This window comes from Eleutherodactylus coqui, chromosome 9 (genome assembly GCF_035609145.1).
Source record: "Eleutherodactylus coqui strain aEleCoq1 chromosome 9, aEleCoq1.hap1, whole genome shotgun sequence".
Taxonomy (NCBI): Eukaryota; Metazoa; Chordata; class Amphibia; order Anura; family Eleutherodactylidae; genus Eleutherodactylus; species Eleutherodactylus coqui.
Window position 1 is genome coordinate 153232663 of NC_089845.1, and position 15940 is coordinate 153248602.

The following is a 15940-nucleotide window of genomic DNA, read 5'->3' on the forward strand; positions in this document are numbered from 1 at the left end:
GAAGAGGCATGCATATTTATACACACATACTTATGACAAGGCACAGACATGGATGTGACTAATTTTCACTTAAAGGAATACTACAACGGAAATACAGACCTCTTTAAATAGTCACTGATATCTGTGACTAAAGATTTTGTATTTCTGTTGATATTGTGACTATTTAAAGAGGTTTATATTTCTGTTGTAGTATTCTTTTAGGTGCAAATTAATCATATCCATGTCTGTGCCTTGTCATAAGTATATGTGTATAAATATACCTCTTCAAATCTATTTCATTTAAGTTTGAAGCAGAATCCTGCGTAGATTCGAAAGCTCGCATTAACATTATGTATTTTTGTTAGCCATTAAAAGCTATCATATCTACAAGATTACTTGATTTCTCTTGCTGGGAACAATCACATGTTGCTTTACTGGCTAACACGGTACCAAACTTTTTTTCATTGGACATTATACAGTAACAGGAGGGGTCTGGGTGATGACTGGATATTGTGTTGTCAGGTTCCTATAAGGTGTCAGGATGTCGCTGTCTATTTTTCCAAGGATGAGAGGAAGTATATAGGAGGACACCAGGATCTGTACGAGGACGTCATGAAGGTGGACAATCGGCCTCTTACATCACAAGGTAAGAAGCTCTATATACATTTGCAATAAAAAGTGAGTCTTTTGAAATTCCATGTTTCTGTACCAATTGCTAATAAAATGTGTTTGACTGTATATAAGTCACAATTATGAAGAAACACAGGGGTCTCTCCTGGTGCCGTCAGCGGCTTGCAGTAAAAGAATTCCCAGTAAATATAATTCTATAAGCCTGCAGCTTTCTCCAGCACCTCAGTGGTTTCCTGGTGGAGAAGAAGCTTTAGGTGCTTTCTTACTACAAGTTCTTCATCTGTCTGATATAAGATGAGGGTTGTCACTGCGGGTTCATCTACTGACATTCACATTTCCCGAAGATAATATGCTGAAAATGACACCCGGAGGAAGAAGTGAAAGCTGAGTCTCTGTATGGACTAGCATCTCTGATCCGGGGTTCTCGGTGTGGGATTGACTGTATTATGTTGGTTATTGAAGTGACGGTGCTGAGAGCCGTGTGTGATATATAGATATACAGGTGCTCATCTACTCATCACTGTGTGCTTGTGTCTCCACAAATGAAGCCAGTAGGAGAAATCCCCCGGAGAGATGTCCCCGTCCTCTGTATTCTCAGGAGTGTCCAGAGGAAGATCCCAATGTCACAGATGGAGCCAGTAGGAGAAATTCCCCAAAGAGATGTCCCCGTCCTCTGTATTCCCAGGACTGTCCAGAGGAAGATCCCAATGTCACAGATGGAGCCAGTAGGAGAAATTCCCCAGAGAGATGTCCCCGTCCTCTGTATTCCCAGGACTGTCCAGAAGAAGACTCCGATGTACCAGAGAACCATCAGGTAGATGATGCTGGTCCTTATACTAGATCCATATTGGGGGGTCCTGCAGTTATAGATGTTCTGTAGATTTTGTTGGTCTCTTCTGATTAAGTATCACTAGAATCTGACAGCATTATAGAGTCGAAGTTCATTTCTGTTTCTTGTGTGTTTATGTTGAACAGCTGATTGATATTAAGGTTGAGGTTATAGATGAAGAGACGGATCTAACAGATGATGAGCGTGGTAAGAAGGGGAGACTTTCTTGGGTGTAAGAGAGGGTCACCTAAATACTACTGCCATCATCTGATTACCACTGTGTTTCCTACAGATGGATGCAGTAGGAGATATCCCCCTGAGAGATCTCCCCATCCTTTGAATTCCCAAGACTGTTCAGAGGAAGATCTCGATGTCTCAGAGGACCATCAGGTAGATTACGCTAAAGTCTTAACAGAAGATCACCATAAAGTAATGGAACCAAAGATTAGTCTTCCTTTTTTTTCTTGTCTGTTTAGGATGAAAATCTGATTGATATTAAGGTTGTGGTTATAGATGAAGAGGAGATGGATGCAAGGGTCAATCAGCTGGGTAAGGGTCGCCTAGATACTACTGCCATCATCTGATCACTACATATGTATTCTGTCACACTGTGTTTCCTACAGATGGACTCATAGTAAAAAATCCCCCGGAGAGATGTCCCCGTCCGCTGTATTCCCAGGACAGTTCAGAGGAAGATTCTGATGTCCCAGAGGACGATCAGGTAGATGACACTTAGCCCTACACCACGTCTTTATAGCAAGGTCCTGTTAGATTTTCCTCCTGTCTGCTGTATTGTACTGAATTATTACATATGACAAATCAGGGGGAAGATCTGACTGCTATTAAAGTGGAGGTAGAAGAAGAGTGGATGACGGACGATCAACTGTATATGAGAGACGTGAAGGAGGAGATTCCAGTAGATGTTACCCCAGGTATGTAATAATGAATGGAGAAAGTCAAGCCAGAGGCAATTTTTAAAGTATGACCTCCTTAAGTGCCGCCTTATTTTAGGCCTTAATGGGCAACTCATTTTTCTTTTCTTTTTTTTTTCATCATTTCATTCCTTCTTTTATATCTACCAAGCATAAAAATACTCGCTTGTCGGCTGCATATTTTCCTGTGTAAAAGGACTTTTTAGCGGTATGCAAAGCTTTATAAGGCTTGAATCACATATAACAAACAAGGAGTACATAAACATTTTCTATTGATCAATTAAAAAGTGAAACTGCCAAACATATGTACAAGGGCATGTTGCTGATGAGTTTCGGACATTTAATGTCCTTGGTTGTAGCCATCATGGTCTTCAGCTATTAGTTGAAGCACATGACAGGCGTGGTCTTGGCAATCTATCTGTCAGTTTTTACTTTATTAATATGATTCTTAATCATTTTAGAATTTTTATCTGCTATATTTACGTTGGCTAAACTTGTTTGTTGCATGGAATTGCACCATTGTGCAAACAGGATCAGTGCCAGCTTGCCGAAGAAGACCGTTCCTGTCCTTGAAGCTGGCACTGATCCTGATCATGTATGGAATCAAACATTTTTGACGCAACTTGTTTGAGTCAAAGTCAGAAGCAAATTCCTAAGAAATGGTAAATATAAAGGGACGACTTTTTCTTTCTGTTGAATCCACCTCTGGACAATTTCTCCTTCTCAATGGATCCATTTCTAGCTTCGACTTCAAATATTACATTACAAACTGCATGTTTGTTTCCAGACGGACAGAAAAATTATAAATTTTCCTAATTTGTTCACAAAAAAATGACCCAATTTATTTTTAATCCTAACAGAAAATCCCAGTGAATACTCTGAGGGAAACGTCATGTTATCGCTAGGTTATAAAGTGGAAGATGATGATATCCCGCAGCACTCTTCAGGAAAAAAACATGTTACTTTTAATGTACATCCAGGACTTCACAGTACAGATCTATCATATAATCATCCTAATCATGAGGAACTTTCTCCTGAACAATTACACATTGTTACAACAACTGCAGGGCAGAAAGAAGGTGAAAGATTTCAATTTATAAAAAATTCAAATATTAGTACACACAGAAGAATTCACACAGGGAGGAGGCCATATTCATGTTCAGAATGTGGTAAATGTTTTACAGAAAAATCAAAACTTGTTCTACATGAGAGAAGTCACACAGGAGAGAAGCCATATTCATGTTCTGAATGTGGGAAGTTTTTTAGATATATATCAACTCTTGCTACACATCAGAGAAGTCACACGGGAGAGAAGACATACTCCTGTTTAGAATGTGGGAAATCCTTTATAAAAAAATCACATCTTGATAGACATGAGAGGATTCACACAGGAGAGAAACCATATTCATGTTCAGAATGTGGGAAATGCTTTACAAATAAATCACATCTTGTTAGACATGTTAAAATTCACACAGGTGAGAAGCCTTTTGCTTGTCCATATTGTGGGATACGTTTTACAAATAAGTCAGATCTTGTTGAACATAAAGGAATTCACATGGGAGAGAAGCCATTTATGTGTTCAGAATGTGGGAAGTGCTTTATAAACAAAACTTATCTTGATAGACATGAGAAAATTCACACTGGGGAGAAACCGTATTCATGTTCACAATGTGGGAAATGCTTTACAGATAGATCAAATCTTATTCCACATCAGCGAATTCACGCAGGGACAAAGCCATTTAAGTGTTCAGAATGTGGGAAATGTTTTACCAATAAGTCGGGTCTTGTTAAACATGAGAGAATTCACACAGGAGAGAAGCCGTATTCCTGTTCCCTCTGTGGGAAACGCTTCACAGATAAATCAGGTTATGTCAAACATGAGAGACTTCACACAGGAAATGGCTTATATTCATGTTCTGAATGTGGAAAAAGCTTTACGGATAAATCAGATCTTGTTAGACATGAGAGAATTCACACAGGAGAGAGACCATTTTCATGCGCGGAATGTGGAAAAGCTTTTACACATAAATCGGGGCTTGTTAAGCATAAGAGAATTCACACAGGGGAGAAGCCATATTCATGTTCTGAATGTGGGAAATGTTTCATAGTAAAATCAAGACTTGTTGTACATAAGAGAATCCACACAGGAGAGAAGCCTTATTCATGTTCAGAATGTGGGAAATGTTTTACAGAAAAATCAAAGCTTGTTATACATAAGAGAATTCACACAGGAGAAAAGCCTCATGCATGTTTACTATGTGGAAAACGTTTTATAGATAAATCAAACCTTGGTAGACATGAGAGAATTCACACAAAGGAGAAGACATTTTGATGTTTTATATGTGTAAAATATTTTACAGGTAAATTTAAATTTTGAGAATTCACATTGAGAAAACAAAGCAGTTTCGTGTTTGGAATGTGGGAAATGCTTAATAAAAAGAGCTTAATAAAAGGTTAAAATCTTATCAGGTTCTTCTCAGACATTGATCAGCCAATATGAAGGCTTATTAGCTGGAGACTTTGCAGGCCAGTCTTTGAAGCCTACCTATGTTTTGTCTTGCTGTAATATCAACACCTGACGAACTAGGTGGTATAAAAATGCTGTGGTAGCCCTTTTTGTCTAGTGTGCAAGTTGCCAACTCTGTATCCAGCAAAAGAGCCCCAGACCATCATGCTTCCTGTTCCATATTTGACAATTGGTGTCACATACTCGGGAACCATCCTTTCACCTACTCAGACATACAAAAGTCCATAAGACCTTTTTTCACTCTTCAGTAACATAGTATGTTAGGCTGAATGAAGGCAATGTCCATCTAGTTCAGCGTGTTTTAACTTCCCCTTGTTGGTCCAGAGAAAGGCAAAAAAAAAAACGAGCCAATTAGCTCCTATGGAGGAAAAAAAATCCTTCCTGACTCCATAATGGCAGCCAGAGTAATTCCTGGATCAACATTTGAAATCAACAACCCCGCTGGTCACCTAATGTCTATATACTCTAATATCATAGCGGTTTAGAAAGACATCTAGTCCCCTCTTAAACTCCTCTATGGATTTTGACATCAGCATGTAGTCCACTGGAGGTGTTGCTTGGCCCAGGAAAGTTTTCTTTTTTTTGCAATCTTAGCAGTGGCTCTCTTACTGATACTCTGCCTCTCATACCTGCAAATAGAAGTCTTTTCTAAACAGCTGAAATGGAAACTTGTTTATTCCTTGCTGCATTAAGCTGTCGTCCCTGCGCTGGAACCTATGGACCTATCTAGTTCTAGATTATACAGGACCCACCGCAGGACACAGTTCACACAGAACAGAACCTGCACAGACATGCAGGAGCATGACACTGTTCACACAAGAACATACCAGAATAGAAACACAGAAGCATGACACAGTTCACACAGAATAGAACATGCACAGATACGCATAAGCATGACACTGCTCACACCAGAACATACTAAACATGCACAGAAGATACAGCAGGCTGCACAGATAAGCAGGAACACAAGACTGCTCACACTGCAAAAACAAACCACGCTCAGCCAGCACAATCAACCACACCTGTGAAGCTGAGCTGCTGGGAAAATACGTAGAACAACAGATCCCAGCAGAACGCTCCAACACCTTTTGATGGCATAGAAAACTGTACTGACTGACACCTTGGCTTTTTTGTCAGTTTCTCTGTAGGACAGACCTACATTTCTTAGGGTTATAGTTGTGTGTTTGTCTTCTTTGGTTAATTGGCTTTTTCTTGTCATTATAATAGCAATGTGGCCCTGAAGAGCAAAACTGTCCAAATCTAGGGGTGTTGCAATGGAGTCTGTTTCAGTACTGGTTATATACAATCAGAGGGTTTGAAAGTAATCTACAAATGTTGAGTCAATTGTAGGAATAGTTTGCATCCAATTTCAAACCATAATTTGCATTCAGAGCAGTTGTCCTTGATGTGCTTCCTGAAAAAAGCCCTTCAGTTAAAATCATAAATTCAGACTATTTTTGAGTTTCAGGTTCAAATTTCTGAATATTTTTATGTTGTTAAACTCCATTTTGAACCATTTCACATTATTTGCTAGACGGGACCTGTGTTAATGTAAAAAAATAACTGTAAACGTTTAAGGTTTTCTAAAACTTTTGATCGGTAGTCTGTGCTGCCAGAATTACTGCCCGACACTTTGGGCTTATTTGTTAATTAGCTTGTTACCCACGATTTTGTCCATGTGGAATTTGTATTTTTTATTCTAATCTGCGTTTTGCTGTATATTGAAACCTAAAAAGTTGAAATAGTCAAAGGAACGTAACTGCTCTATGCTATGTTAGCACATTTCTGTACACCATATTTTTGGTTCTGTCATCTTTTGCTAAGATATAAAGGTTTATTGGGCTGTATACATATGAGCATGCCACATACAGTTGCCCATGAGAAAAAGCATGTTTTTTTAAAACGTACACCTGCAAACTTAAGTGTTTGCCCTTGATCCTTATTGATCATCACCGCAAATGCTATTTTAAGAGGGAATTGCAGCCTTTCAAATTGAAAAGTCATAATAATGACTCCTACAATCTTTCATCCCAGGTGTGTAATTTGTAATTGTGTGCTGTTGCACAGTTCTGGTGCATCAAGAGTTTAAGCGTTTTGGTCATCTATCCAACTTTAAAATTATTCAAAAACAAGCTCTAAATATATCCCTGACACAAGTGTAGGAAAAACATATCACAGAACATTTCCCTTTTAAGTGGCAACAGAAGGCTATTAAATACTTGGGAGTACTTATCCCAACAGACCACTCCAAATTGTTTCCCTTGAATTATCTGGCTCTCTTGGAGCGCACATTAAAAGTCCTCTCCTCTTATGCCACTAAAGACCTCTCATGGTTTGGACAGATGAATACCCTTAAAATGGATGTACTACCCATGTTTTTGTACATCTTTTAGGCAGTTTCTATCATACCTCCTGTATGGTTCTTTGACAGATTACGATCAGGCCCTATCAAATTTGTATGGGGATGACAGAGACCACAACTGGGAAACAGAGTTTGATCATATTCCAAGACTAATGCTGGAGTAGTTTTGCCGAATTTCAGACTCTATCGTACAGCTGCAGTGTTAACGCACTTTTTAGATTGGCAGACCATGCTACTAATGAGCAATAAGTAGCCCTGGAACAAGTAGACTACCTGAATCCCATAAGACTCCTCTAATGGATAAGACCCAGTAATAGGCCCACTGCCATCTCCTCAAACTATCTGCTGAAAGGGACGATTAGACTTTGGGACTCAAAATTACGTAAAATCCTATCTGTAGAGGATAGTCCCCTAACTCCGCTTTTTAGCAACCCGGTGTTTCCACCAGGTAAGACCTAAGATCGTTTCCTGGGATGAAAGAGATGGGAAGACACCCCCCCCCCCCCCCCCCGGGTTTATCACATTCTTAGTGGTCCATCTGTTCAGTCCTTTCAGGTGCTGAGGAACGGATTTGTTGACCTTTATGTCTCCTGGTTAGTGTATTATCAACTGCAATTTTTTCTCTCTACCCGCGGAGATGGCTGCTCTTTTGGTACTGCACTAACACCCTTTGAGAAATTGTTGCTTTAATTGCAGTCCCCTCCGGTGCATACAGTGTCCCTGATCTATGGCTTGCTGACCCAGGAGACTTACAACACAGGTTCTAACTTTAAACAGGCATGGGAACAGGATTTGGGAGTCACGATCCTCCAGGGCGACTGGCAGAAGGAGTTTATATTTACCCACAAACTATAGCCTGTGTAGCTCAGGAAAAAACCTACAAGATACTATCAAGGTGGTACAGATATTCTACTCGTCTGCGCACTATATTCTCTTCAGCTTTGTTGGTGCTATGGAACTGATAGAGATACTATGATCCACATCTGGTGGAGTTGTAGCATGATAAAACCTTTTTGGGACAAAATATTTTCTACATACAATGAAATACAACATGAGAGAATAGATAACACCCCACAGGTTGCCCTCCTCTCTATACTCCCAGGCTCAATTAAATCTCAAAAGAGAGGTTTACTACAATCTTGCCTGGCAGCTGCTAGGGTGGTCATACCACACCATGGCCAGACCACTCACTATCCAAGTATGAATGGCAACAAGAGATGTCACACCTGTGTCACATGGAGGAATCGTGTGCAGAAAATGCGAGGGAGGCAAGTAAGTTCCTGTCAAGATGGCAGCCATGGATAGAATTTGATTCCTTCACAGAGTTCCAAGACTTGTTCTCTTAGGCATGATAAATGCAGGACCCATCTGTGGGTCATCAGAATGGCAGGGATAGCAATACTAAACCTGCCTGCTTTCCCCTCTCCCCTCTCTCTTGTTTTACTTCTTCAATCCCCCACCACCACCACACACACACACACTCCCCCCCCCCCCCCTTTTTCTTCTCTTCTTCTTCTTTTTCTTCTTTCCTTATATTGGTAAGGATAGGATTTAATCTTATTGTCGGGCCAAGTACTACCTGAGGTAAAAAATCTATATCCTCATTCGAGGGTATTGGACACCATGAAAGTTAAGGGTGAGAGGTAGTAGTTGTTGTTCCATTTTGTATTATTACATGATATGTTAATTTTCTTTCCACAAGGTCCTGCGTGACCTTCTTGATAGGTTTATTTTATCTAAAAAATTTCTCAATAAAACTGATTGAATAACAAAGGGATAAAAAGCGTAGGGTCAAGGCTGCTACAAAGTGCATTTAGTTATTTTAAGGGGCAGGATCTTGACAGGGAACCCTTCTCAGGGTGGTTCCTCTGTGACCATGTGTTAGGTTCAAACTAGGGAGCTAGGTATAGTGAATGATATGGTCAGATGTCGGCTATCTGTTTCAAAATGTATTTTATTAAGGTTTTCCATAGTACAATCTTTATGAAAAGCATTTCAAAGTTTAGCATTACTACTATTAAATCCTCGTCTAAACCAAGAAGTCACAAAATTTGCCCTCGTTTGCTGTAAGTTTTCGCTTCATGACGGTGCTCTTACTTAATATATTCTTGCATAGTAGATTTTCCCATAGAACTTATCATCCCACCTACCCCAATCTACTGCTACCTATAGTTGCTTCGAACAAACGCTTATATATAACTAAATTATGTAACTTCATAGGATTTAGGGAGAGAAGAAGGAGAAAGACAGAATAGGGGAGGGGTGTCCCGTAAGGGCGCCTATGGGTACCCTCCGAACCTCACAGGTGGGGAGGGGTGTAGAGGTAAGAATCCTAGAGGAAATATAAAGAACAGTATGCAAAGCAGAGAGGAGAGGATAGATATAAAGAGCAGATAAGAGAAAGCGAAGGTTAAGAGAGATCTTGGTCCCAAGTCCGTTTCACACTGCTACAAACTTATTGTTAGTTAGGCAAAGCTCCACTCACCAGCCATTGATCAAACCATGGGGATCTACGAAACGTTAATCAGGGTTCCCAAATAGCGTGATACGCGGAGTATTTCACATCTTTTGCTTTCAGTTCTTCCATACGGCCTATTTCCTCTAGGACGGTCACCCAATTCACTCTTGTGGGAGGGTCTTGGGATCTCCATAGCCTCGGTACCACCGTTCGCATAGCTAGGAGATAAAACCTGAGGGAACTTCTCCTGTTAGTTTTTATAGATCCCAGGGGGATCGACAGGAGGGCCACCTTGGGGGTCAATGTAAGGGATCCCTTGTTCAGAGCATTATACAGGGACTCTATTTCCTTCCAGAGTGTCTTAACCTGAGGGCATGACCACCATATGTGTGAGAGTGTACCGAACTCTTTTAAGCATCGCCAACACAGGTCAGAAACTCCCCTACCGTACCACCTCTTTATTAGTTTGTAGTTTAGCTCCTGATGACTGCTCGAGATCGTCATTTTATGGGTCAGACATATGGCTTTGTCCCAGTCTTCCCCTGTCAGCTCCTTTTTCATCTCCCTCTCCCATGACCTCCTGAAACCTCCTCCAGGGTCCAGTCCCCCCGCCGGCCACCAAGAAGCTATAGATCGCGGAGATCTCTCCTCTTGTCCTCTGAGGTCTCACGCATTGTGCTTCAAAAGGTGTGTTTGATGATGTCAGGTCTGAGATTGGTCCTAGGGCTCGTATGTAGTGGCCTATCTGAAATTGTTGGAATCACGCACCTGTCATCTGTCTCCCGTTCCCCAAGAGAACACTTAATGGCTTAAGACTTTCTCCGTCCACCACATCCTTGACCCTGGGAAACTCAATGCCCAACCCATCTAGTAAGGGTAGTCCCGAGTCTCCCTGAGGGATGTCCGGGTTTCCTCTCAATGGCGTCCAAGGTTCCGGAACTTTTACCAGATCGTGTCGTCTCGCAAAGCCATCCCATGTTCTCAGTAGGGAGTTTATCAGAGGAGAGACTCTAATGCCTCTCCTTCCTAGCCCATCCCGTAGCCAAAAGAGACCCCTGATCCTACCCGCCGTTGCCTCCTGTTCCAGTTCGACCCAACGTTTAGGTGTCCCCTCATGGACCAGATCCAGGACCATCCTGCAGATGGCAGCTCTATAGTAGAGGAGCAAGTTTGGTAGACCTGTCCCTCCCTTCTCTTTTCGTTGGGTTAATAATCTAAAGTTTAAACGCGGTTTAGTTCCACCCCACACAAAGCGCGTCACAGCCTTTTGTAGTTTAATGAAGAAATTCCGCGGAGCCTGTATGGGTAACGTTTGGTATTAATATAGAAGTTTAGGGAGGGAGTTCATTTTAACAGTGTTTATCCTGCCAAACCACGAGAGGGTCGTCGATCTCCATCTCCCAAGGTCTTTCGTCATGGCGAAATACATAGGTTCGTAGTTTAGGTCAAATATCTTCCCGGGATCTGAAGGGAGGACTACCCCTAGATACTTGATATTATCCTCTCACCAGCTCAGGGGAAGCAGATGTTTAAGTCGTGTGATTTCCGATGTTGGGAGTGTGATGTTTAAAATATCTGATTAGCTCAAATTAATCTTAAAGTTGCTGACCTGGCTATATCTATTAAACTCTTGTAGGATAGCTGGCAATGCCTGGCTAGGATTAGTGATGTGTACTAGCAAATCGTCAGCAAACAGGGCAACCTTATGTTCTTGTTTAGCTGTTTTATAGCCTTGTATTTCCTTATTTTCCCTCAGGGCATTGGCCAGCGACTCCATGACCAGGGTGTAAAGTGTCGGTGACAACGGGCAGCCCTGCCGTGTTCCATTTCTTATGTTAATTGGGTTGGAGAGCTTCCCGTTGACCCATATCTGCGCTGTGGGGTTGTTATAAAGTGTTATTACCCAGCTAATCGTCCTATTACCCAGCCCTATCTTCCTTAATGTGGCCTCCAAGAACCCCTAGCTTACGCGGTCGAAAGCTTTTTCGGCGTCGACTGAGAGGAGGCATAAGGGGCTATTTTCTTCTCGCGATCTCTCTATCAGTGATAGGGTCCGTATCGTATTGTCCCTAGCTTCACGTCCCGCCACGAATCCCACCTGATCTCTGTGGATAATCCCAGGGACAAGAGGGCGCAGACGGGAGGCTAATGTTTTGGCAAATATTTTGGTGTCCACGTTTAGCAAAGATATTGGACGGTAATTCCCGCATGACATGGGATCTCTGCCTGGTTTTGGAATAACTCTGATAATTGCTTGCAGGGCTTGATATGGGAATGGACAGTTTTCAGATACCGCGTTAAAAGCTCTACTTAGTATAGGGACCAACAAATCTCCACATATCTTGTAAAACCTAGGCGTTAAGCCGTCTGGCCCTGGTCTTTTACCTATCTTCAGGTTTTTAATTTCATCTAATATCTCTTGATCTAATATGTCCTCCTCCAGCCGTTCCGCGCTTTCCGCCGAGATTATTGCTGGAGCATGTTTTTGTAAGTATTGGTCGATCGTTGGTATTTCAGTTGTCCCCTCTGTTATATAACTCCCCATAAAATTCCCTGAAGCATTCTAGGATGTCATTTGTTGCATGAACTTTGCCCTTGTCTGCTGAGTTCATAGCGAAGATGTGTGACTGGTTCTCCCATGAGTTTAATGCTTTCGCCAACCAGGAACTACATTTATTGCCAAATTCGTAGTACCCTCCCCCCCCTTCCTTTTATTCTATCTCTCAAGTGTAGGTACGCCTGATCCATGTTCCCCAAAATTTGCTGATGGAATGTTGAGATCTCCGTTTTTAAGGTCAGAGAAGCGCTGGACTTATTAGCTTGCTCCACCCTTTCTAGCCTAGATATCAGGTCCGCCAGTTTTGCTACCCTGTCTTTCTTTAGTCTTGTCCCGTGGGAAATGAAGACTCCCCTTAAGACACATTTTAGAGCCTCCCATTGAATGGTTGGGGAAGTATTGTCCGCCTGACCTCCTGGAGGCAGCAGGCATCACCTAGGAGATTGTCATTAAGTCTCCAACTGTTTAGCCCCCGTGTTGTCCCCTCCCCCTCCCCAACAAGGCTTTGTAGACAGGTGCATGGTCTGACCATATAAAGTTGCCAATTGAACACCTAGGGTTCCAGTCCAGAAGACCGTGGGAAACAAATAGGTAGTCCAAGCGCCCATAGCTGTTATGGGCGATGGAGTGGTGACTGTAGTCCTTGATCTCTGGATGGAGTGTCCTCCAGAGATCAATGAGTTTCAGCTTGCACAATCCTCTCCACAATCTGCGCAGGGCCGCCAGGGATAGACAGGACTTACCCGTCGAAGCATCCAGAGCGGGATCCAGGGTGAGATTGAAATCACCGCCTAGCATGATATGTGAACCCTCGGCGAACTAAGTCAGCTCCCTCAGCATCCGACAGGCGTAAGCAATCTGACCTGTGTTGGGAAGATATTCATTAGCAACTGTAATTATGCAGCATCCTAGATCAATTTTAAGAAAAAGGTATCTGCCCTCAGTGTCCACCCTGGAAGTAAGAACTCTGTGGGGGAGGGTCTTGTGTATTGCAATAGACGCTCCGCAGACTTTCTTGTCTGGATGTGTGCTATGATACCAGTTTGTATAATATTTGTTGTTGCCCTTGGGGACGTGATCCTTTCTATCATGTGTCTCCTGGAACATAGCTATCGCAATCCTTTTTTTGTGCAAATGTGCTAGGATCTGACCCCTTTTGGCCCGGGCGTTCAAACCCCTGGTATTATAGGTACAGAAAGATAAGTTAGTCATGGTTGTGTGTTAATAGGTGAGAGTGGTGCCATTACGATCCACAGTTCCCGGGACCAAGATTGAAAAGAGAGAGAAGAGAGAACACTAAGAAGGGGAAAAGATAGAGGGAAAAGGTGACAGAAAACGAACATTCTGTCGACTAGGAAGTATGTTCCCAGTCCAACTAGCGGGGAACCAACCTACGGTCAGTTGTGGATGACACTATGGTGACGTCAACCCAGTTAGGAGGGAAAGTCACAGATACCCGAGCAACCCGGGTCTCCCATCGTCCCCATCGGCATACCACTCAGTCAGTCACAAAGGCCGTAATACCAGGCAACAATGATAACATTTGTGACATTAATAACATGTGTAACCGACAATCAATCAGCTCAAGTACGCTTCGATCATCTGGTCAAGGAGCAGGTGTGCTTGGAGCTATAGACACAACTATTCGGCAACATAAAGCAGAACAGAACAGAACCCGACGGCTCGTAGTAGAACACCAGAGCCTAGGAACGACAGAACCGGACACTTCAACCATCTCGAGGGACCTTATCGGCTCGCCTGGATAGTTTGCAGTCAACGTGGCGGTCTATTGGTGCGGTTGCTGGCTTTGGGCCCCGAGGATCCCACCTCATGCCAGGCTTCTCTGGGGCCGGGAGTGGGTAGTGATGGCTGGTGTGGCCAATCCGGCAATGCCACCATTGGGAGTTCTAAGGCACCTAGAAATCTGGGGAGATCAGCAGGGGATCTGAAAGTCCTGCCATTCCTCGAGGCCGTGAGCTGAAAGGGGTATCCCCAGCGGTAGAACATTTTGTTGGCTTTCAGAACATCCAGCAAGGGCCTTACAGCTTTGGGTAATTGTAGGGTGCGTCTCGCCAGGTCTGAGAATATTGCAATAGGGGTGCCATTGTGAGTTAAAGTGTCCTTTCTGTCTCTGGCGCACTTCATGATGGCCTCTTTTTCTTTGAAGTAATGTATGCGGCACACAGCGTCTCGCGGCCTGTTAGGGTCACCTGGTTTAGGGCCGAGAGTCCTATGTATGCGGTCGATTAGGACCGGTTGGTCAGGATTACGTTTCAGCAGTGAGCCAAAGAAGTTGCGGGCCCACTCCTCTAGTTGGGGGGGGCGCCACTTCCTCGGATAGACCCCTTAGCCACAGATTATTGCGCCTGTGACGGTTCTCAAGGTCATCAATATGCGCCAGTATATCTGCAATTTGAAGGGCTTGAGCATTTATTACTTGACTGTGGTCGTCAAGTGTGGAAAGGTCTCCTCCACCGTGTTTAGGCGGTGCCCCACGTGTTTGAGCTCTTGATGTAAAAGGGACAACGCCTCTTTATGCGAGGTCTCCAGCCTCTGGAAATCCCTTTTTGTCGGGAGAGATCTTAAATGCTCCTTCCAGTCCCAGTCGTCGTCAGTAGAGGAGCCGTATGTAGAGGTCGGGCTAGCTGGTGGGTTTTTGGCTGTCGCGGAATTGTTCATGCGTGACCTTTGTGGGAGACTACTACCCCCATCTGGACGAGCTAAGGTGCTTTCTGGAGGGCTCATGTGGTGTGGTGCCCGGTTTCCACCAGAGGACCCCCCCCCCCCCGAGGCTGTGGCTGGCGAGAGCCCCTGGTGTACTCAGGGCTCCCGCTGCCTTCTGTGCGGGCAGCCTGCGCTCTCATGCTTTGTGGGCTCATGGGGCCGTATGTGGGGCAGCCATCTTCCTCATATGGGGCTGAGTTTGGCTGAGGGGATTGTTCCAGATCTCCCTCGCCTATGCTGTCTGGCCAGGGAGTAAGGCTGTCACCGCTTCCGACATTGCTGGGGTCCACCCTGGGGGCATTATTGCACTTATCTGTCCCTGGTGGTGCTAGTGGCATCAGCGCTCCCATCTCCTCCATGCCGCTCGTCTCCCTGCTGGCTCCGCTCAGTTCCTTCAGCTTTGGGCACACGTGGTCTGGCGCCATCCTAGATGCGGAAGTCGGAGGTCCGCGGCTGCCGAAGAATCTCTCTATCTTCTGTGGCTCGTCCTCCGCCGCCTCCTGTGTCCTCCCCGTGGTCCTCCTTTTCCTCATGGAACCGTCGGTGTGTTCTGCTTGCCGTCTGAAGCCCGGTAAGCGCTTTTTGCCGGCAGGTGCAGCGGGAGCCCGGCTGGAAAGCATCTTACTCTGGCATCAGCTAGACTCCGCCCTCAGATGTCGGCTATCTGAATCTGTATCCTGGAGTATTCTCTATGACTGGAACTCTCTGCTTTCTTGCTATACTTCCCCATCTGAATCTGGAAATCTTATTTCTATTTATCCCTGTGAGCCTCTGAGGGTACATTTTGATCTACGCTTCTTTTCTTACACAGATATGGTTTTTTAGTAGGGCTAAACTGTCTCCCCCTCCCCGACAGTATCCAGGGCTCGGCGTATACTCGCTGGACCAGGCTGCATGAGCGAGGATGCAGCTGTGACTTGGTTCAAACGACTTTCGGTTGCT

At 43.8% G+C, this 15940-nt stretch overlaps 1 pseudogene; it reads left to right on the top strand.

Moving 5' to 3' along the window:
- The window catches only part of LOC136578559 (zinc finger protein 850-like), a 189446-nt pseudogene that overhangs the window by 22190 nt on the left and 151316 nt on the right, over window positions 1-15940 (top strand).